This window comes from Furipterus horrens, unplaced genomic scaffold (genome assembly GCF_987537825.1).
Source record: "Furipterus horrens unplaced genomic scaffold, mFurHor1.1.pri manual_scaffold_7, whole genome shotgun sequence".
NCBI lineage: Eukaryota > Metazoa > Chordata > Mammalia > Chiroptera > Furipteridae > Furipterus > Furipterus horrens.
In genome coordinates, this window is record NW_028327177.1 from 127,741,281 (window position 1) to 127,764,335 (window position 23,055).

General features: G+C 37.3%; 1 protein-coding gene and 1 pseudogene across 2 annotated transcripts in view; both read left to right on the forward strand.

Annotated features, from left to right (window-relative positions):
- The window catches only part of RBMS3 (RNA binding motif single stranded interacting protein 3), a 611,777-nt gene that overhangs the window by 10,126 nt on the left and 578,596 nt on the right, over window positions 1-23,055 (forward strand). The gene's annotated exons all lie outside the window — the stretch shown is intronic.
- LOC150005209 (large ribosomal subunit protein eL30 pseudogene) lies at window positions 17,167-17,635 on the forward strand (annotated as a pseudogene).

The following is a 23,055-nucleotide window of genomic DNA, read 5'->3' on the forward strand; positions in this document are numbered from 1 at the left end:
ACTCTCATCTTGAGGGGAAAATTCTCAGGATCACCCCATATTTTGATTCTCCATCTAATTATCCACTTTTTCCTCCTAGACCTCTAGCCAGAGTTCACTGAATTCCATCAGCAGATTCAATGAATCATCTTTGACATATATCTTTCATACAGAAAACATACACACACTCACACACTCACTCACATACATGCTTCTGGAAACTTTAAGAATGATTTCAATGGTTCTGGTTTTCTCAAAGACTAAATGATCACAGAGGTATATGGAGGGGCAAAGTGGTCTTAAGGAGACATATATCTGTTCTTTTCCTGGTAATTAGTATCAAAAGAGGTGAGTTTCACCAAAATATGGGTGATTAAAAATTTTCACTTTCTTTTGAAAGTGTGGTAGCTTTCCATTATTGAAAGTACATTGATAATGTAATGGGCGAATTAGATATCTAATCTTTTTCCTGTTAATCTTGATAACATCCTTTAGAAATCTTGGTAGATTGATTCTAATTTTTCCCCAAATAATTTCACAACAGTTGGGTATACTGTTGAGATTCCAATGATCCTCAGACTTTTAGTGATGAGGTTGTCAATAGCATGGTAGATAAAATAGTACAGTTTTTACAATTTAACAAGTGATTTGTGAGAAGCATCCAGAATGATAAACAAAGAGAAAAAGTGAAAGGTTATCAAGTCTTAATCTACTTTTGAAGAAGGCTAATGGTATCAGGCCTTAATCTACTTTAGAAATTTTCTGGAATTTGACTTTTTGTTTTTCTTTCCAAAGGAAAGGTTAGGATCTGTTTGGCAAGGAGTAGATAGTTAGCAAATTGAAGAACTGTCATTGGGAAAAACTATAACGTGAATATAAAACTTGGTATAGAGGAATCATATAGTTGAGGCTTTTGGTGTCTTGTGAAAAAAATCAATGCTTGTGAGGACAAGGTAGCATCTTGCTTTGTTCAGTCACATGCCAGAGCACTGAGTAACCTCCGGCACTTCCTTTTGTTGTTCTGGTTTACTTGTCACTAGTTCTTAGAGAGGACTTGGATGAAAGCATTATGATGCTTCTCACTAGAAACAGCAGTGTTTCTCAGAGTGTCTTAGGAATCAGATTTTGTTATGTATTTTGGAATTTCTGTATATGAAGTGTTCACATAAAATTTATGTATGCTCAAACATATAATCCTGAATTAAGCTGTATTGTTCTGTGTAGAAAGGATCTAGCTTTGAGAAGAGAAACCAATGGCATACATTTTAAAACCAGCGCAGCTGTATTGGCATGATGCATGAGGGCCACTAATGTGCGTAGGGATCCATGGAGCTGTGGAATTGAGGACATGTGTGCAGTTGTGGTTAATGCTCTGGACTGTTGGCACATGCTTATGTTAGAATGTGGGCTGCAGTGAAAGACAGTCTAGATTTCAACATGGTTATTGAGAAGTTTAAGTCAGTAGAGGTCTGAGAAAGTTAGCTATTAACGTTATTACTTATGACCCATCTGTTTTGGGTTCATTTTACATCTCATCGTTATTTCATTTAGAATGATTATTTGAAGTGACCTTGCTTTTATGTTGCTTCTTCTACATTTCCCTGTCTCTCCCAGATTGTCCTTCCTGAGGAGCTAATTATTTTCTGTCTGTATCATATCTTCTGTTTCTCTTCTTCTTTCTCGTTCATCCCCTTTCTCCTGTCCTCAAGTTTCCTTCTATGGATTTCACCTCTTTTTCTCCTTGCCTTTAGCCCCTAAACTTCTACTTCCTCTTTTTTGTTCTCTTAGCTTTCAGTCCTTAATGTTTTAGTTATTGACATTTTTTTTTTCATTTCTTTTCAAGGTAGAGTGAGATTGCATTTCAACTTTCTCCTCCTCCTCCCCTTTCTTCCTCCTCCTCCTCCTCCTCCTCCTCTCTCTTCTGTTTTTTGCTTGGTTGTCATGTTTCTTTTTGGCTCTTCGAACATACTTTACTCATCAGGATCATATTGGCGTTAGAGTTAATCTGTGAACTCCCTGAGGCCTTGTACCACAGGGTCTTCATTTGTAATGCCCTGCAGTATGCAATAGAGTGCCTGACACAGACTGAGTGCATAATGAAAAGTTTTCGGAAGACATTAATCTCTTTTGTTCTGTGTACCTCATGCATTACTCCATAACTAAAGTCAATGGTTTTTAAACTCGAGTTGCTTAAGGTCATCTTCACCTCTGTGATGCTTTATGTCAAAAGTCATAAAGGTATAGATTGATGTACTATCACTTTGTCTCACCCCCCTCCCCTTGAAATAAGTGGGCAACTGGGCTAGATACCTTGGGACTGTTGGCTGGATTTGGGTTACATCTCTAGCTAAGGGGATACACTATGATAGCAGAAGGTGAGCCAAATAAGAAACTGCAATAGAGTAAGGAGAGAAAAGGAGAGAACAGAAAAGAAAAACTGCCACACTGTTGCATTCCAAGATACTGGCAGGAGCTCAGGAAAGCATGCCAACTCAGGGAGGGACAGAAGTGGATTTCAAAGACAGTCTAAGTAGCTAGTATTTAGAACTTGGGGATGAGAGTAAGCAAGTAGGTCAGGGCTGAGTGGCAGTGGTGGTGGTTTGGAGGCCATTCCTGAGCAATTGCCAAGAATATCAGCTTGTATATGTGGCTTCCTTTCTTGGGTTGGCAGAGAGCTGGGCATATAAGAAAGTGAATTTAGTTTAAGGAGCTAGGAGATGGGTTGAGTTTTAGGCTCACCTTTTCATCTATGTTGCTTATCCAAGACATAAGATCTTTAGTACCATAGTGATATATAATCTACCTATGCCATATAATGTACACAATCATACTGACATGGATTTTATTACCTCAAAAGTTTGAAAGGCAACTTCGAAGTTCAAGTGAGAATGGCAGAATTTCTATTTCAGAAAGAGAATTCTATAGTTTCCATGTACAACTAACTAAGCAGGTATAAAGATACTTCTAAAGTAATTACAGATGATAAAAGGTGGGATTCTGATGTTAACTTCAAAGCCTTTCTCACTAAGGAATGTATGAAAACAATAACCCAGTTGTGGCTGAGAAAACAAACTGTGTTTCGTTTGGGTGCCTCTTGATTTTTCCAAGTTGTGCTGATTCTTTTATGTTTGTTCCCTTATGTTTGCATTGTTTTGTCTATCATGTTCTTTTTTTGGATCAAAGTTCTTGTTACCATTTGTAGAGAATAGGGTTTATATATGTAATGCCACAACATATAGTAAATTTTTCTATTGCAAAGTAATCCATACTCATTGTATGTAGTAAAACAACTCAAGATATTTGATGAAAATATTAATAATCTTCTTGAGCATACTGCATCATTTCTGTAAGGAATTTTCATAAATACCAAGATTAATAACAAAATCATGTGTCCTGTTGCATTATTTTATACTCATGCAAACCTACAATCAAATCTATGGCATATAATATCATACTGAATAACTTAGTCATTTTTTCAATGAAAGGATACTTTGTGAATACTCACCAGGTTGTTAGATTTATATATTTTTTTATTGTCAGGGTAATTGTTTCTAGTGTGTTGAACCATGTTTTATGCAAGCATTGCCCGTGGATGGGTGTGGATGTTTTTTTGCCATTGTTTTCCATTATAAATAACACTATAAGATTATGCACAAGATACTTATTTAAGTATTAAAAATTGAATCAATGATATTCAAAGCAGGTTTGCTACCTTTTAAATGCTAAAAAAATTGGCTTGATGAGCTTCTTATTACACAAGGGTTGACACCTCTGTTTGGGTTCCTAACTGGAAGATTCTGTGTTCTTCTGGATTCACTCATCCCTTTGTGTTTTGGTAATAAGGGCAATAGTCTGCTCCTCTTGAGGTCTGAAACTGAAAGGGAGCGCCTCACATTTGGCAGAAGCAGAAATGTCTCACTTCCTTTGTGACACCATCTTTGGGATCCCAACAGATGTTTGGGGTCATGGCACTACCATTCCCTTGCTTCTCATCGGTTTCACGTGGGTGCATTTATGGCCCAGGTGGATTTCCTATGTCTGTCACTTCATATTCCAAGTCAAAAGAGCACCAATAGGCAAGGACAGCTTCAAGCAGCCCAAATTTTCCTAATTGATGTGAACACCACTGGGGTATTTTTGCCCTACATTAAATATTTTGTTCCAAGGGTTTGGGCATCAGAATTTTTCTTTTTACATTATTAGCTTGGGAATACTGAAAACATGTATTTGTGAGAACGCTCATCTGTTGGGTTTGTTTGGGTACCACCTGACCATAGGGGTAGTGTCATGGTATATTCATTGAGCAGAAAAAAAGTGACTCTGAAAATTAATGGACCTAGGTAAAAATCTGATTTTTATTTCTTTTCTCTTCTGTGCTTATTTTGTTTCTCACTATTCATATTAGTTTTAATTAAAGTCAAACATGAAAATGAAGAGAATAAAATAAAAGTTTACCCACAGAAGGTGTTAGGCAGCACAGATATAGAAATATTTACTAACTAAAATCTGTCTAGGAGATAGTAGATCATAAAGGCTCAACACTTTGCCCTTTCCATAAGAAAAGTTAGACCAAGGACACCTAATTCTAACAACACTTAGTTTTCTTTTGTGTATTCACATTTCATAGAACCTAATCACTTTTTTCAAAGTTTGATGGCCATGTTCCATGCACTTCTTTGGTAACTCAGGGAATTTTCCTAAACATGAACTTGCAAGGATTTTTTTTTTACTTTGATGTGTGTGAAATGGGATGTTTTAGCATTTTCTCTTTTCACATCTAGAATACTTACCATTTTTCCCCATGCTTAAACATAAACAGTATATTTATACATCATATATAGTTAGTATATGTAGACTCATTTGATTAATTAATTATTTTTTAAAAATTTTACTGTTTATGCTATCACAATTGTCCCAATTTTTTCCCTCTGCCTCCCTCCACCAAGCGCCCCCCCCCCCAGGGAATCCCCACACTGCCAGAATTTCCTTACCTTTTTATATTTAGTTTCCTACCATTTCTTCCCAGCCCAAGAATATTTAGTTATTTGGTAAAAACATCTTGACAATCAATGTCAGTCTAGTACTAATATTCTACAAAGAATAATGATATATTAACATATTATGATGATAAAATAAAAATATAAATAAGAAATATCAACTCCAAGACATCGTTATCAGTGATAATTGGAAGAACAGGGTGACTGAAAGGCCTGAAATTGACTTGATACTTGAATATAATAGATCACCAATTGTTGTGATAACTTAGATCAATGCTATTCATTGAAACATCTTTCTGAGCTTCCATTATGTTTCTCTGGCATCCATCTCTGCAATCAGCTGGACTGAAATAACGTATAGAATTTTGTTCTCAATATTTCTTATACTCCTCTGTGAATTTTTTAATTCTTTTGTTTTGGAAAGCAGTGCAAGTCTGTCTCAGCATTCCACAGAACTCTCACCTTGCAGTCCAATATGAATCTATTGGGAAATTGTCTGGTTTACATGGTTATATTTCACAGTACTTGCTCTTTCATCACCTAAGTTCCCAGGATGTCTCTTGTCCCCTAAAGTAACTAAATTAGAGGAGGTAAGGAGCGTCACCCCTTCAGCCAGTTTATAAGAGTATCAACTCTTGCTTTCCCAGAGCTAATCTTCATGGTTAAAAATGTTTTGAGTGAGGCCAACACTGGCTCTGGGTGTGGTATTAGGTTTTAATGAAATAATTTTCCAGACTGTTTATTGGGGGCATGAAGGAATTAAGTTGTTTTTTTTTTTTTTCTCTGACTTACATTGAGCTTTCAAGTATCCTTTGACCTTTCTCAGATGTAGCACTGCTAAACTTTAATTTTACCCTTTAGTTTATCTTCTTCCAGCTACAACAGCTACCCTCACCAATCTCTTCATCCTCAAACACAGGCGTTATCTCAACGGTCTTCAAGCTGTGTGAATCTCAGTGCTTACCCAGCATACAGTAGGTGCTTAATAAATATCAGCTGGTACAGGGAAGCTGCTGTTTTATATCCCGGACTCTAATGACAATTCATGATAAATATCCTTTAGGCAATGAACCATTTTTTCTTTCCTTTGTTATCTGCCATTAGCTGCAAGGGGAAAAAAAAAATCCTTACCTCCTTTTTTGTATGGTTCTCAGCCCCCTCCAACAATGACTTGATCATAGTGCTAGTCAGTATCTACTGAGTGAAGAATTGATAGTCTTCCTCGCTAAATATCCTTTAGTTGATTTTATACACTTCAGAAAATTTTAATAAAACCTACTTCAGACTTACCTGTGTTTATCTTCTAGTATGTCTTTATAGCCTTTGAATTTCAACATAAAATTTCACTTTCAATTTCAAATATTCAAACACTAGAAAAGCTACAAAGACAAAACTTACTCTTAAGTGTTTGGCTTTTTTCTTTTTCTGTAATACATTTGCTTTCTTTTCGCTTATGCACATGCTTACTCAGAAGCCAACATTGACTTAACAAGAAAACAAGTATCTGAGAACATTGCCTTTTCCCCGTATAGTTGTATATGTTTGTCTGAAGACATTTTGAGAAATAAGATTTTTCAGTGTTTGCGCACTATTGAATTATAATAACTGTTAGTCCAGTACTGTGCTCATTTATATCCTATTTTATAGTTATTAAGAAAGGATTTGGAACTTGGAATTTCAGAATGTGAAATAAAATGTGTCAATCAATGCATGTTCAGGGGGATCTCCTTTAGGTCAGCACTGAATGGGGTGGTTTAGACAAGATGAAGGAGTTTATAATGCCATTCTTTCTCTTCAGAAATTGGTAACTTATTTGAGGAAGCAGAGCTGACATATGGAACAAAGTGGAACAATTAAATGCTAAGTTATGTGACATTGACTTGAAGTGATGAGAAAGGACGAGGCTCTTTGGGCAAGAAGAAAAGAGTCTTGAGGTAGAAAAAGGAACTGGGCATATATCAGTTAAGTCGGGGGGAAATGGGAGGGTATTCCTGCTGGAATAAGAATAGAAACATATCATAGGACTGAACTTGGAATTATAAGGAGACAGGATAGTGAGAAGACAGACTTAGCTGAACCAGAGAATCAGTTGGAGGGGGAACAGGTTAGATAGCCAGACTGAAGCAAATACTGAAAGGCCTTAGGAGGTCAGAAAATAAAAAAGTGAGTGACTATTTAATCTTTGTGCAGGGAGTGGTTTTCTAAGCTTCATTCCAAAGGCATAAACCAGAAATGAAGAGAATGATTGAAACATTTTTATTGTTTTTATGAAATTCCTGCATTTTGGCTAAAGGATTATTTATAAAACTTCATCTAGCAAAGCACAACTATAATGTAAACTAAAAAGCTAGTAAACATATTTAAAAAAGGATTTTCCACATAATATTACAAAGGTTTGAAACTATAGGTCTTTTCCTATATGTGTTCATAGCACATATAGGAAAAGACGCCACCCGCCCCCCCCCAAAAAAGCACTTCAATAATAATAGGGACAAAAATTTAAAATGTAGAAATAGCACTAGATAACAAGTACTCGAAAGCATGTCACTAATAATCAAAGAAATAGCAATGAAATATTATTTTCCTCTGCTCGATTTTTTAAATAAACATTTCCTAAGAAGTAGATTAGATTGAAGTATAGGAAAACAGCCACACCCACATAATGCTCACGTTCAGGAGAATATTAGCAGAGAGGTAGAGTTGGTATTTAGTTTGAAAGAAGGTTCTGAAACTTTGTCTATGCCTTTTTATACAGCAAGTTCAATTCTAGAAACATCTGCTACGGGTTAAAGTATGTATGCACAAGGGTGCTTATTACAGCACTGCTTTTTAATAAGAGATTGTAAGCAATCTGAAGTTCCATCAATAGAGTAGATTAAATAAATGATTTTATATCTTTGCAAAGAACCACTATGCAGCCATGAAATCAATGAATATACAGATATATTGACTAAGGAAACTGACATATTGTTAGGTTAAAAAAAGCTATAAAACAGTGCTGTAATATGATACTAAATTTGTCTTTAAAATCTGTGAGTGTTTGAGTTTATGCTTATGTTCATGTTTGTTTCTAGAAAAACATAGGAAGGGTTTTGTCTGGGATTTTGGAATTACAGACATTTTTAGATGATTTTGAGTATGAACTGATGGTCACTGCAAATAATTAACACTAGAAATGAAGTTCTTTCCAAAAAGTAACAATAACAGGGTAAGAGAAAACAAGCAAACACATAAGGCTCTTGATGCCATTAGTAGAAGAATGCCATTATAAGTTCGTTTGAGAGAGAAGAATAGACATGAGAAAGCAGCACCTTGCATTGAATACTAGTGTTTTACAAGATGCAATGGAACAGAAAGGTAACATTTAGGAAGTCAAGCTAAACCCGGGTGAGAAATAGGGAAACACACAGCATCTAGGGCCAGAGAAAGTCCAGTGTGGTGTACAGCACACCAAGACTGGCAACAGGTGCCAGAGAATGATCTGAATATAAAGATGATGACTCATTTTCAAACATGACAACTCTGAGGTGACAATGGGACACCAGATGATGTGCTTTAGGCAAAATGGAAGAAAGAGCTGAAGCAAGCTCTGAATCCAATGGCAGACATAGCAATTGAGATATCATCTCCATGGAGGTGACAACTGAGTGCTAAGTGCCAATGAGGTTGTCTAAATTTAGGATAAAGCAATGGTTGTAGAGGAGGATGGTTAAGGCAGCCTTATTCTTCTTCCATCCTATCTGTGTCATGAGTGTCTTTCCTTTTGGTTTGAGATTGTGCTCTGTTAAATGTTAAGAAAATAATTTGTTATCAGCGGGAGTATTTGAGGGATACCCCTCACAGAGTTTATTTAGAACACTTGGCTAGCAGAAACTTAGTCCATCTTCAAGTCTGAAATTTTGTTTTCCAGGTTTAAATTGTACCCTTATGTGTCGTTGTCCTCTGCTGTTCACTTTCTATTTTATTGCAATGGATATTTTATTTTATTGCAGTAATTCTTTTATGTGGAACCATTTTTGAAGTTTTATTTGGAAAGAATGAGACAGTTGGATATGTTTCATTTGTTGGTGAGCTTGTTTAAGTGATTCATTTTTAGTTATGTTTTATTTGTTTGATTGGCCAGTGAATTACTTTATGTGTTCTTTCTTCTCAAGTTGTATTTTAGGGTACTGGGTTTCAAACTTGAACACCGTTAAGAATGCTCTGGAGAACTTGCTAAGATATTGATGTATTTGTTTGTTTTTTGAGATTCTGAGTCAATGGGTTTGTGGTGGGGCCCCCCAAATATTTCTCATGTTCTCTGAAGTGATGCTGATGCTGCTGGTCTGCACACCATGGGATGAATAATGTTGTTCTAGGCAACATTATGCGGAAGCCCGTTTTCATTCTCCGGAGCTTCTTTTCACAAAGACACGCCCAACCGCCCAACTACATCACCAAGTACTCTGTTGAAATTTATTAACGATGGCTCTTTCTGGTTATTGTTATACACTATTTAGTAGTCGTTTATCCAGATTTCAATTTGGCTATCACTTAAATAATTAAAATTGTTTTTGTGACTTGACCCTTCCTAACCTTAGCACCTGCACACTTTCACGATATGGCTGGAGGGAGACTTCAAGGGGGGCACAGTGCATTGTCTCCAGGAGCTTGGCAAAAAAGAAAAACAGATTAGTTTTCCTATGAAACTTAAAATTAACTGATTTATCAGCACATGCCAGCAAACAATATTTTCTAAAGACATATGACTATCTAGTTTAATCAGTGATTCATCAAGCTATCCAGGGAAAGAATGTATCATATGTGGGCTGTACTGTCCAAGAGGAAGGAACTGTGAATGCTGAAAATCAAACATTCTTGCCAACAGAGAAGGGGTCACTACTACGTGACTAGGGTGCTTCATCATGCCTCTACCTGATCTGGGGGAAAAACTCCTTTTGTCTTTCTATTAACCTGTTTTGTTTTTTAATTGCATGTTATTAGCAAACTTCCTATGTTTTCATTCCTGTAAAATGTGAACAATTGACCATAGGTTGTCTATCGTCTTTAGATAAGTTGGCCATCTTATATATATATTAGTGTCATGTAAATTGGCTTAGGTTGAGTCCGTCTCCAGGATTCTGATCATCTTGGTGTGTGCTGAATAATCCAGTTCTTGAATCTGTAGAGGCAGGGAAACGATATGGACCACCAAGACAGCCAACAGCCACACCTGAATGGAGATTCATCTGTTTTTCTGAGAAATTTACCTGCAATTCAGTTGTTCATTTACTAGGAAACAGAACTAGAAAATTTTATAAAACTGAAAGGAAATTTGAAGTCTTGGAGGCCAGACCTTTCATTGTAAAGTTGAGGCCATACCCTTCCAATCTGACTATCTATTGATCCTGGCAACTAACATAACTCAAAAGGCTAAGTTCACCGTTCATATTCCACAGCCTGGGGGAGGTGGGGGGAGGTGTTTCTACTTTGTGATATCTTCCTCTGAAGTGTGGTGCTTAATGTTGGGTTCAGAGGCTAATGCCAGAGTGAGAATCCATCAGACTGGAACCCCTAGTCACCTTCTTCAGTTTAATTTAAGAAGTCTATATCTGCATTAAAAAACTTGTCTGTTTGCTTAACTTTAAAAATGAACTTCCCTTTCATTTAATTTCTCGTTTTAACCTTTTAGCACAGGGGAACATTTCTTGATAGAAAGCTCAAAGAATAAATCCTGTTGACATGACCATATTCTTAAGTATATATCAGAGGGAAAATGTGCATCAGAGCATAAAATAAGGTTGAGTGGATTTTGGACTGAGGACCATACACTTGAAAACATGTATTCAAATACTCATTAATTTATAAAGGGAAATAGAAAACCTTTTTTAAATAAAAAACTCAATATTTGTTTTTATGTATTATCAATTATAATGGGAAAAAGTGATCATAAAATGTTGATTCTAATCATTTACTGTTATTTTGGGTTTCATTTTTTTCTGCTCTACAAGAGTTGATTACAACGATGTGGAATAATACATGCACCTTTCCTGATATATAGTCCTTGGTACATACTTGAGTATTGATAATTATTCTTAAGAAGGATATTTAGAATAGGTGGTAAAACTAAGAAAAAATAAATTTAAAAGCATTCCTAGAATGTATCTGGATTCCTTACTTTTTAGCCCTGCCTCGACCTTCTCAGCTTTTTTGCAGTTGGATCCTCTGAGATCACAACCGTGCACACGGAGCCCTGCCCCAGTCTTGACTCATGTGTGCAGGCTAGTACAGCTCCAACCTCACTGCCTGAAAGACCCCAGAAGTAAATCACCCACCCAAGTATGGCATGTGGTGATCTGATCACAAGTACTGTCAGTGCCCCTCACTGCCCACAAGGCCACCCCTGGGTATCCACGTTGCTCTTCGGTTTTGTAGCATATGCTTCTCCCTTAGCCCCTGTGCTCACGATCTAGTCAGTGACGGCATCTGCCATACTGTCCTCCTTGTGCTCAAGGCTGTTTCACGGGGAGGCCCTGGGTCCTAACAACGTTCATATCCGCCTTCTGCCTCCTAACTGAAATCTAATCTATTGCTACAGCCCATTGATCGGAGCCCTACTTTGTCCCACTCCCCAAATACCCACATACAGCTCTTCATGGACTGAACTGTCCTTTGGTCTTGCCACCAAATTAATGTATAACCCTAGGGACTGCTTCTAGAACCATTATCTAAGTCTGACCTTTAGAAACCAGCCTTATCACCAACCATATATCTAGCCCCTGCCTGACTCTATGACTTCATATCCTACCATGTTCTTCCTCACCCTCTCATATTTCAGCCACGATGGGCTTCTTTTCGTAGTTCCGACATATCATGACCTTGGCAAGAGCTGTTTTTTTGCCTCAATTCTCCTCTTCACCCTGCCCAATATTAGCATGAATAATTTCTTCTTGTCTTTCAGATCCCAGTTTAAATGCTTTTGCTGACTGCCCAGTTTTAAAGCAGTCTCCAGTCAACTGCTATTGCTGACCATAGTTTAATGCCCTGTAATGCACACAGCTCTTATTATTACTAGATATTTTTCTTGTTTATTTTTTTATTTTTTTACTAAATGCATTCCCTATTAAAATATAATCCCACAAGAACAGGGGTCTGGTCTATCTCATTCTCTGCTCCAACCCTAGAGCCTAGAACAATGGTTGGTACTTAGTAGGTGCTCAACAAAGATTTGTTAAGTACCTACCTGCCCCTCAGGTTTATTTTTGTATCTTGCTCTATTCTTTCACTTTCTGTTCCAGATTATATGCCAAGATCATCTTTGTCTTTGACAACAATAATGAACTTCCTTACCTCAGATACATTGGTCAGATTCACCCACCCCTGCTAGCTAAGATGTCATTGATAACCGTTAGCTATGCCTGCCACAACCTTGGAATCCTCCTAGTGTATTAGGAGACAACACCAGATTACCTGAGCATAAAATCAAAACAGAATGTTCATTTTTATTCTTATAGGCGTTTCTGACTTTTCATTCTACTAAGATTGGATTGATGGTAGCTGCAGTGAATTATCCATATTCTCTTTTCAAGTAAAGTAGTTTTTCAGAGCATTGTTTAGGGAAATTTTGTTCTTGATTTTGAAAACACCCAAAGGAAGTTATCAAAATAGCATATAGATCCAGAGTTTTGAACTCACTAAAGCTCAGCAGTCAGAGCAGTCAGAATGGATATGAACCTCAGCGGACCAGGGAGTGTTCCTCAGTTGTTCTAAAAGCATCTGAAGAAGCAATGGTACACACACATGTGGACACACTTTCGTGCTCATGTGTTATTTGACACTTCTCTTTCTTTTCTCTTAGACCGTTTGAAATCTCTATTTTAAAATTCACATGGTATGGATATCTGATTTCACTAGTCCATCATCTACTCTCCCTTGTTTTCAAAAATGTAATCCAGTTTCTTCACTAGGAGACTAAGCTTCTGTTGGATATGGTTTTAGTTCAATTGGTTATCAAAGGCAAAGAACATGGACAGTAGGTAGACTCTTGACCCAAGCTAAGAAGAACAAGTGTTCTTTTTTAAGAAGATGTATCTTGATTTATTCCTGTTAACTTTAGCATTGGAAAGAGACTATTTATTGACTCCTTCAGCTTAGATTCCCACAGCTTCTCTGGTTCCTATCAAACATCTGCTTCTTCAGATTTGCCTTTGCTTTAGCTAGCCAGATTTTTTTTCTCTCTGCTTAATAAGAATCAATTACTGTTATTTGCAGCCATGAAACCTTAACACATATAGAGTAAGTATTTAATGAATGTTGAATAATAATAATATTAAAATTATATATATTATTATGATGAAATCTAGTAGAACCTCAGGTTCTCCCCTCCCTTCCTTTTTTATTTCAGCTTTAACCAGACCTATGTGATGTACATGTTTTCATAAAGAAGAAGCAGTAGTTAACTTTGAAACAATGTAGACTTCTTTACCATAGGGTCCCCTTCAGCTGAGGGCCTATTATATCCGTGACTTTGCTTTTGCTATATTCTTCGGAACCTTTCTTAGGTCTTCCAGCTCGATCTCCATCTTCCATGTCCTGCTAGTATCATATTTCCTATAACTGTAGCTTCAGAGATTAAAAATGGATCTCTTTCTCTTGTCCTTTCATTATTTCCACTGTCCTTCCATTGAGTTTTACTCATTTTGTAGCTTCTACAGTGCATAGCGAGGTCATTGTGTCTTGTTGCTAGACAGAAAGCCACATTTTAATTTAATCTGTTAATGTAAAAAGAAAAACACACTTAAGAAGAAACTCAATATTCTAAAAAATATATTTTCTTCTGCATTTTTCAACCTTGTTTAAAATAGCTGCTACTTTTGCCACTATTTCCATTTCATTCATTGAACTCCGGCAGCCTTAAAAAATCCTGTCCTTCCTCCACTCCTCTTACCAAATGTCGCCATCTGCATTAGTGTCTATTCCACGACCTATTGTAGCGCTAACCATTGCACTGTGATTTATCGAAATAAATCGTAGTGGAGGATTAGAGAAAGGTTGAGCTCTCTGCAGCGCATATGTTTTTGCATTGCATATAAGCAATTATGTGTGTGTTAGTCCTATTTTGAGGAATTCATTTATAGTTGGTGCTGCAATGAGTAGGCATTTGAGTCTCTATTTATAAAGTGGCTCCTACTCCCTTCTCATGCTTGTCTGGCTAGAAGTGGGGCCTGTATTGGGAGAGGGGATTTTCTGTAGGACAGGATTGTACTGGGAACCAGCAGGGAAACCCAGGAGGAGTTAGGTGACTCATTGCAGTACTTTGCTTGTGTTTCCTTGGGACTGTGATGTTTGTTGTTCAGGGCAAAGTTGAAGCCTGAGCAGAGCAGATTAGAAACCCCATGGAGAGTACTAAACAGGTAAACAGTGCCTGCTCTTGGTGGTGGGACTTAAACAGAAAAGAAGGGGAACATGACATCTATAGGGTAGATGTTCATTAGAGTAACCCCAAGGCAGTTTCATTCTACCAGTGTAGAAAATAAAAGCCTTTGTAAATTAATAGCTTGTCTATGATTTGAGGGGGTGCAGAATAAGAGTATAAAGCAATTATTGGTTGGTGGACAATTTTGTTATTCATATAAGATATTTAATATCATATGTAATACATGTTGTTAGATGAATAAATATTAGAAAATGAATAAATCATTAAATTAATAAATATGTAAATTTTATGAGTCAAGGAAATTACAATTTGTTCTTTGCCTTAGAGTTAAATTTACTGAAATGTGCCAGATTCTTTGCTGCTTCAAAAATATAAGCCTGTATATAGAAATTTGTGTAATAGTATTTTTGTAAACATGTAAAGTAGTATAAAACTTCTTAAAATAGTTGTTGGATGGTATGTTCTGGCAATTGAGAAGAATATTTAAAACTGATAAAGGCTGAGTTCAACTCATCATTGAGTTCTAGCTTGTCATAGATATTTGGAGAAATATTTGAATTCATGGTGCCTTTATTTCACCAGAGAGTTTAGGAAAAAAAATTGTTCTGCAAATATTTATTTAGCACTTGCCTTGCAAGAGGAACTCTGCTGGTTGGAAGCATTGGCTTATTGGAGGAGACAGAGTTATTTTCACATTGCATTTTCAGACTTCATCATTGTGTCTAACATGTAGAAAGTACTCAGTTAACACTGGGTGAATAAGGTGGACAAATTACTAAATAAGAATCAGTATAGAAAATGGAGGCATAGTGAGATAAGCTTTGCCTCCTCGCACAACCATAAAAAAGATCACAACTAACCTCAAAATAAAAAAAACAACCAGAACTGCCAGAAAATTGAAGTGTGTGGAAGTTTGACAACCAGGGAATTAAAGAAGAAATATTCATCCATATGGGTAGGAGGGGTGGAGACTGGAAGCCTGAGCAGAGAAGACATGGTGTAGCACCTGCAAGGTGGTGGTGGCCAGGTAGAACAGGCAGTCCCACATTCACATGTGACAGATAACAGTTAGGAAGGACTCCTGTGGAGTGATCCCTGCTCCAGGCTAGACTGTGCAGCCCAGGGTTCCAACAACAGGAAAATAAAGCCTCATAGCTTCTGACTGTAAAAACCAGTGGGGGTTGGGGTGGAAGAAGAAACTGACTGTCTCTCAGGAGAGACCATTTAGAGGGCCACCACAGTCCCAGAAAGCACATAAAACCACGCACTATGGGAATCACCACCAGGGCAACAGCTAGAGGGATGTCAGTTGCATACAGAAAGTGGATGAAGTGACTGAAAATGGGGCAAGTGTTGAGCAAGTGGCATTGTTCCCTCTCTGACCCCTCCCCCACATGCATCACCACAAAGTGGTAAAATGGGTTGCTCCACCCTGGCAAATACCTAATGTTCCATCCCTTACAACTAATAGGTGTCCCAAGACAGGAAGTCAATGCAGCTCTACATAATACACAGAAAAAAACATAGGGAGACTACCCAATTGATGAGACAAAGAAATGTGGCCCAAATGAAAGAACAGATCAAAACTCCAGAAAAAGAACTAAGTGAAATGGAGATAACCAAACTATCTGGTGATAATAATGCTCAGAGAACTCATTGTACAGCAAACACATAAGGGAAAAAATGAAGGCTACACAAAGTGAAATAAAGAAAAATCCACAGGGAGCCAATAGTGAAGGGAAGGAAGCTGGAGTTCAAATCAATGATTTGGAACATAAGGAAGAAATAAACAGTCAACCAATACAGAATGAAGAAACAAGAATTCAAAAAAAAAAAAAAATGAGGAGAGAATAAGAAGACTCTGGAACATCTCCAAAAGTACCAACATCCGAATTATAGGGATGTCAGAAGGAGAAGAGGAAGAACAAGAAATGTAACATTTATTTGAAAAGATAATGAAAGAAAACTCCCCTAATTTGTCAAAGGAAATAGACATACAGGTGCAGGAAGCATAGAGAGTCCCAAACAAGTCGAACCCAAAGAGGATCACACCAAGGCAAATAATAATTAAAATGCCAAAGATTAAAGATAAAGAGAGAACCTTAAAAGCAGCAAGAGAGAAGCAGAGCATTATCTCCAAAGGAGTTCCCATGAGGCTATCAGCTGATTTCTCAAAAGAAACTTTGCAGGCAAGAAGGGACAGGCAAGAAGTAATGAAAAGCAAGAACCTACAACCAAGACTACTCTATCCAGAAGAGCCATCATTCAGATTGGAAGGGCAGATAAAGTGCTTCCCAAACTGGGTAAAGCTAAAGAAGTTCATCATCACCAAGTCGTAATTACATGAAATGTTAAAGGGACTTATTTAAGAAAAAGAAGATAAAAACTACCAACAGTAAAATTACAATAAACTCACAACTATCAACAACTGAATCTGAAAAACAAAAACAAAAACAAATTAACCAAACAACCAGAATAGGAACAGAATCATAAGTATGGGGATCATTTGAAGGGTTATTAGTGGGAGGACAAAGGGGGAGAATGGGAGTAAAGGTAAAGGGATTAAGAAACATAATTGGAGGGTACAAAATAGACAGGGGGATGTTAAGAATAGTAAAGGAAATAGAGAAGCCAAAGAACTTATATGCATGACCATTGGACATGAACTAAGGGGGGCATTGCTGGAGGGAAGGGGGTACCAGGCGGAGGTGTGCAAAGGGAGAAAATTTGGGACAGCTGTAATAGCATAATCAATAAAATATACTAAAAAAAGGCTACTTTTCAAATCAATAAGCAGACAACTTTCTTACTCTCTGGCTGTCTTGATGAATGATCTTGGTCGGGGGGCCTCCCACACATTTGGCAGGAATATGGTGGCTGCAGAGGACAATAAAGTTGCTGGAGTTGATGAACTCTAGGCTCCAACTTGTTATGAAAAGTGGAAAATATGTGCTGGTGTCCAAAAAGACTATGAACGTGATCAGACGAGGCAAAGTGAAACTAGTCATCCTTGCCAACGACTGTCCAATGTTAAGGAAATCTGAAATAGAACTGTGCTATTTTGGCCAAGACTGGTGTACATCACTACAGTGGCAAATATATTGAATTGGGCACAGCACGTGGAAAATACTTCAGAGTATGCACACTGGCTATCTTTGATCCAGGTGATTCTGATATCTTTAAAAGCATGCCCGTACAGGCTGGTGAAAATTTAACCATGCAGAATTTTTCTTTAATAAGATAGGCCAAGGCTTGGTTTAAAAATCTCACAAAATAAAAATAACCAATAAGCAAAAAAAAAAAAAAAAAAGAATCAGTATATAATTTAGGAAGGAATTTAAGACAATAACATACTTGCCTAGTATGTGATATAAGATGTGTTTAGTCCTGTAGCAGGTAGAAAAACCTCCCAGGACCAGAGTTCAGTGATTATGTCAGTCTAGAATCACTGGTGAAAACTTCAGAGAGGATATGTTATTTGAGATGTATTTTGGAGATTGTGTAGAATTTTGTAGCAGTGTCTAAAAGGTTGGACTGACCAGAAATCTGGAGTTGGAAAGTATGCAGTTACGAGGTATAGAGCATAGTGGGTGAGAACAGGGAGAACAATTTGGAAAATAAAGTTTGGTTAGAAATCAGGATAATCTTGAATGTCATGGTAGGGATGCTATATTTTTTCATTAAGATCACGAGCTCTATTTTTTTTCAATGTGGGATGATATTATCAGGTAATAGTTTTGAATACTTATGGTAGTATGATTAGGATAGGGATGCTAAAGATAGGACTTGGAAGCAAGAGGTGAGGTTAGAAGTTATAGAAATAACCCAAGTAAGAGATCATGGACTTCTGGCTTTTGAAATTGACAAAGTATTATAAAGAGAGCAATTGTAGATACTGGGTAATAGTTTGATTACTGCCAGTGATGGATAGAGATGTTTCAAAGGTGAGTCAAATACTTCATTCTGGAATGACACTGAAGATTGCATATTGTCACCTGTGAGATGAAGTATAAGATGAAAAAACAAAATGTGGGTACAGACCATGAGTTAAGTTTTGGAAATGTGAATTTGGAAGTGTTTGTTGTCCTATCAGACTGGAAAATATTAGAAATTTGTGTTGAGGGTTATAATAAAGATCTAGAATAAACAATCAGATTTAATGATATTAAGAATAACAATAACAGCAACAACTAACACTTTTGGAAGGTTTGTATTGTACTGACTCATTAAATTCCTGCAATAACCTGTGAAGTAGATACTATAGTTGTCATCATTTTACTGAGGTTTAGAAGTAATCAGCATAGCTGTTAGAATAAACAAGATTAAAATGGAAATTGTAGAAATAGAGTAAAATGAAGGACACAATTCTATAGAATATTAAGGAGCCAGTTAATGAAGAAACAAAAATTAGAGAAATAGAAGAAACAGAAATGAGTATTATGATAGCAAAGAAAATATGAAATATCATAATAAGAGAAGTATTTGGTAGTATTATATATCAAAGAGTTTAAGATATTTTAGCATATTTGTGGTCTTAGTCGATGGACAAGGTAGCCGTGAAGAATTGGAGATGTGAGAAGACGGGTCCGTATGCCATTGAACTTGTATCCTGGATCTGGGGATCAGGGGAGTGGATAGTGACCGATTAAGGACACAGGTGGGAAAATTGGCCTTAGAAAACTTAATCCATAATCACTTCTTTCTCCAAGAAAGGCGGAAAGAAAGGGTGGCTGAGGACAAAGATAGATTTTATGTTGGGATAAAGTAGAAATAGATCATGTCAGAGACCTTTAAACTCAATAAAGTAGGTCATCTTCTGCGAGTGAGCCATGGGGCCTGGGAGAGGTCATATCTGGAGAGGCAAAGGCAATTTTTTTTTCCCTAGTACAGCTTCATGCTGTATAGTTCCAATATAATTAAGGAATTTGAAACAGACTAAACTATTACTAAATGCACAGGAAACACATGCAGTAAAATTGAATCCTTCCCATTGAAATTCTTAAATACTTCGAATCCAAGATTTTAAGCTTTCTTTTTTTTTTTTTTTTTGTAACAAAACCATGATTTTAGTGAAATTCTACAACCATGGTTCAGAATGAGAGAAACGGAAACTGTACTTATGTGTGAGCATTTTAATACTAAGCTATATTTGTTTATTTTGTGGAAAGACTTTTTTTCTTCCTGAGGCACGTGAATCAAAGGAAAGTCACAGGTGTTGTCATCCTTATCCTTTCCCTTCCTCCATGTTATTTGGCTAAAGTTGGAGGGAAACATCACTCAAGATGAACTTTTGCGGTAAACTGATGTGATAAAAATTTACACTCAGGTGGCACTTAGGGGAGCAGCAGTTAGCATACCTGTTTATGTTTATGGCTGTGATGGTCATGTTTAGTCTACTTTTTTACATAGATTAACCAGTGTTTTACCTCCACCGAGTTTTTCAGTTATTAGGTAATAATAAAGCAAAGCAGAACAAAACATAAAAACTTTCAGTTTGCACAATGCAACTCTCAGTGAGTCCAAATCTATGTCTGATGTTATATATCAACATTGCCATTGGGTTATCACACCTGAGTGCTGCTTTTTCTGTGGTCTAAGCCATAGGCATTTCTTTTCAAACCATATCCCTGATTCTGTAGGTTAATGGTGTTGCTGAGCATGGCAGTGGTTGATAAACAGAGCTAATAAGCAGAGCTCAGCATTATCTTTTATGTGCAAACAGATTTGAAGTGCATTTGGTAGGGTCTCTTTTTATCTCCAGAGAGCCCTGGAAGGACAATCTAATTCTCCAGTTCTCTAATATGGCTCTTCTGTTAATTGAAACTGAGGTGTCTGATCAGTCTAGGTTTTGAAGAATCTAATATGTTTCTGTAAACTTCTTTATATTTCATAGGCAGGCTTCAAGGAAGGAAGGCCACAGGTCAGACAGGTGAGGTGCATGTGATGAGCTCTGCTTGCAGATTGGATTGAGGAATACTTAAGATTCTAAATATGTGTCTCCTCTTATGATGTACAAATCCCCAAAAGAAGTTGGTATTGTAACAGGGGATTTATGAAGCCACTGAATCAATATGGCATATGTTTCTAGGGTGTCCATTTAATTGAGGTGTTTGGGGAAAGTGAGATTTACTATTGTAGGCAATTGGAAGCCACTATAGAGTAATAAGCATGGGAAAAATGCAATGAAATTTACATTTATGCAGATCTGCTTGTTTATGGCATATACACTTGGCTAGCAGAAGATTAGAATGGGGAAATGAGGGTTTGAATTGGATCAGAGATTCCTAGAGTACACTTCCTAATTCACTTGTGCTGTGAGGTGCACATTAGAAGAAAGGGCTCTCTAAACAAGTCAGTTTGGGAAATGCTGTGTAGTTCATCTACATCATGGAGAACCAAATGCCCATTAGTATATTAAAGGCTTTGAGAAGATCTGAAGTTAAAAAACCAGTTTAAATTGGGTGAATCCAACATTTCCCAAGCTTTGTGACCACATAGTCTGTGCAGAATAGCCCCTCCATTCGTATACTCAAAATTATAAGACAATTATCAGGTATTTAAAGTCTAAAACAACCAGTTATTTTTTTCTCTAGCATTTTATTTCTTTGGTTGAGCCTAAGATAAAGTAATTAAGTTGTATTCAGAGGCCATGTTTTTTGGGGACTATATGCTCTATTTTTAAAACTTGAACTACTCTCAACTTGGCAAGAGGCACACTCACACAGAAACAGAAGAGAATCAAGAATGACCGAGGAGAAGGCAAAGTAATATTTCAGGACTAGAGTTCACCCTCTGTTATAAATCCATTAGTGGAATGGTAGTGGTCATAGTACATGACCACAAATTTAAATCACTAATTGGTTTTTATTGTTTCTGTTTTCTTTCTGTCTCTTTATCTGTATTTGTGTCTGGGTGTCTTTTCTCTTTCCCTATGTATCTGTAAGTCTCTATTTCATTTCCTTAATCTGTCACTCTACCTCTTTCTCTCCTTTCTTTTCCCTTCTCCCTCTTTTAATTTTCTCCCTGCCCACACATCTATGAACACATAGTTCAATTCCCATAAATTAAGTATGCATGTGCTGTAACTCCCTGTATTGACCTTTTGCCGAACTGCTTTTCCTGGGAAACTGTAGACCATTTACATAATCCCAGGATCTCTTCCTTGCCTTTGATCTGCACACTCCCCTCTCCTGGATCCTGTGGGTTCAGTTCTGTTTTTTCTCTTAACATCCCTACCCCCACCGTGTTATTTTCATCTGCCCCATTGGTTCAGGACGGAGGCATGAGAGGGATAAGAGTCCACTCTTGTTCTAACCCCTTAGCAAGTCATTTCTGCATTGCTCAGTGTCGACCTGGAAGGCATTTTCTTATCATCTGTGGATCACATAATTAATTCCTTTTTGAAGGAATGTTCATATTTCTTATCTTGCTTGTTATGCACATCGTTTTTCAAACTTTGGAATGATGAACTGGCGTTTCAAGTAAGGGTGGTCCCACAAATCAAATGCAGTGTGACTTCGGTTTCATTTCTTTGTTGAAACATCTGGTCTTGTTTAGTGCACGGCCAGAAAGAGGTGGGAAACATGCAAGAACCCTCATTGCCCTCATCCCTGTCTTGCTCTCTCTGCCCTTATGTTGTGAAACATATGGCCTCCGCTAGAGAAATGAAGTTAATTCCACCATACCTGCATTTGCCAGGCCTCATTTTCATATCCATGGGCATAAAAGCTATGTGTATGGCCAGCTTTTCTAAAGTCTAGACTGGGATTCCTGCCTTGAACAAGGAAGGTTGAGGAGCAGGTCACTGGTTTCTGTGGTGAGGGGGTCTTCTTGCACACTGTCACGTAAAATGCCATGGCATTAGTAAGGGTGCTGTGATGCACCACCACCTTTCAGATTGCTGTCCACAAAGGAGGACTTCTTCCTCTCAGGAGTCCTAAGACTTCCTCTGAGGGATAACATTCTACAGCTTAAGGTTGGCAAAACTTTGTTAAAACAGCATGACCACAGAAAAGACAGCTTTCATCGCCAAAGCAAGCAGTGCATACCAAGGAGGTGATGGCACACAGATGGACAGAATGCTAAATTGTAAGTCCAGTGTCTGTTACAGAGATTCTCTCTTGACTGACAGCCTCAAGTCTTAGCTCTCTCCCCACCCAAAGTTTATTTGTTGACTGCTTTTGGCAAAAAGAATCCAAGATGAGTAGAGGATAGTCAGTATAACCTAAAAAGATAACCCTTGAACAAATACGTGAAAATCTCCTTGCTGTTACTTATTATCATCTTCTTGCTGCTTGGTCATGGGTAGATTCTCTTCCTTTGGTTGTGAACATGGTGATGATGCAGTGGCCATTGGTTGAGGTTATGGTAGTGATAGAAGCATTCATAATGACAATAGCTAGCATTATATGTACCACCTACTTCATGCCAAGCCCTGGTCTAGGTATTTTACATACTTACTCTGTCCTCGTAGTAACCTTATGGTAAAGCCCCGTGACGCTGTCCCGTAAAAATTGGACCTACTGTGATTGGCAGTTGTCTTCAGGGTCCTTGGAACTCTCAGCTGGCTAGCTAACTTCTGGTCATTTCATTAATTGCACACTAATCCCTTCTCATGTTTTATAGCATTGAATATTTAGATTAGATTTTAAAAATATGACATGA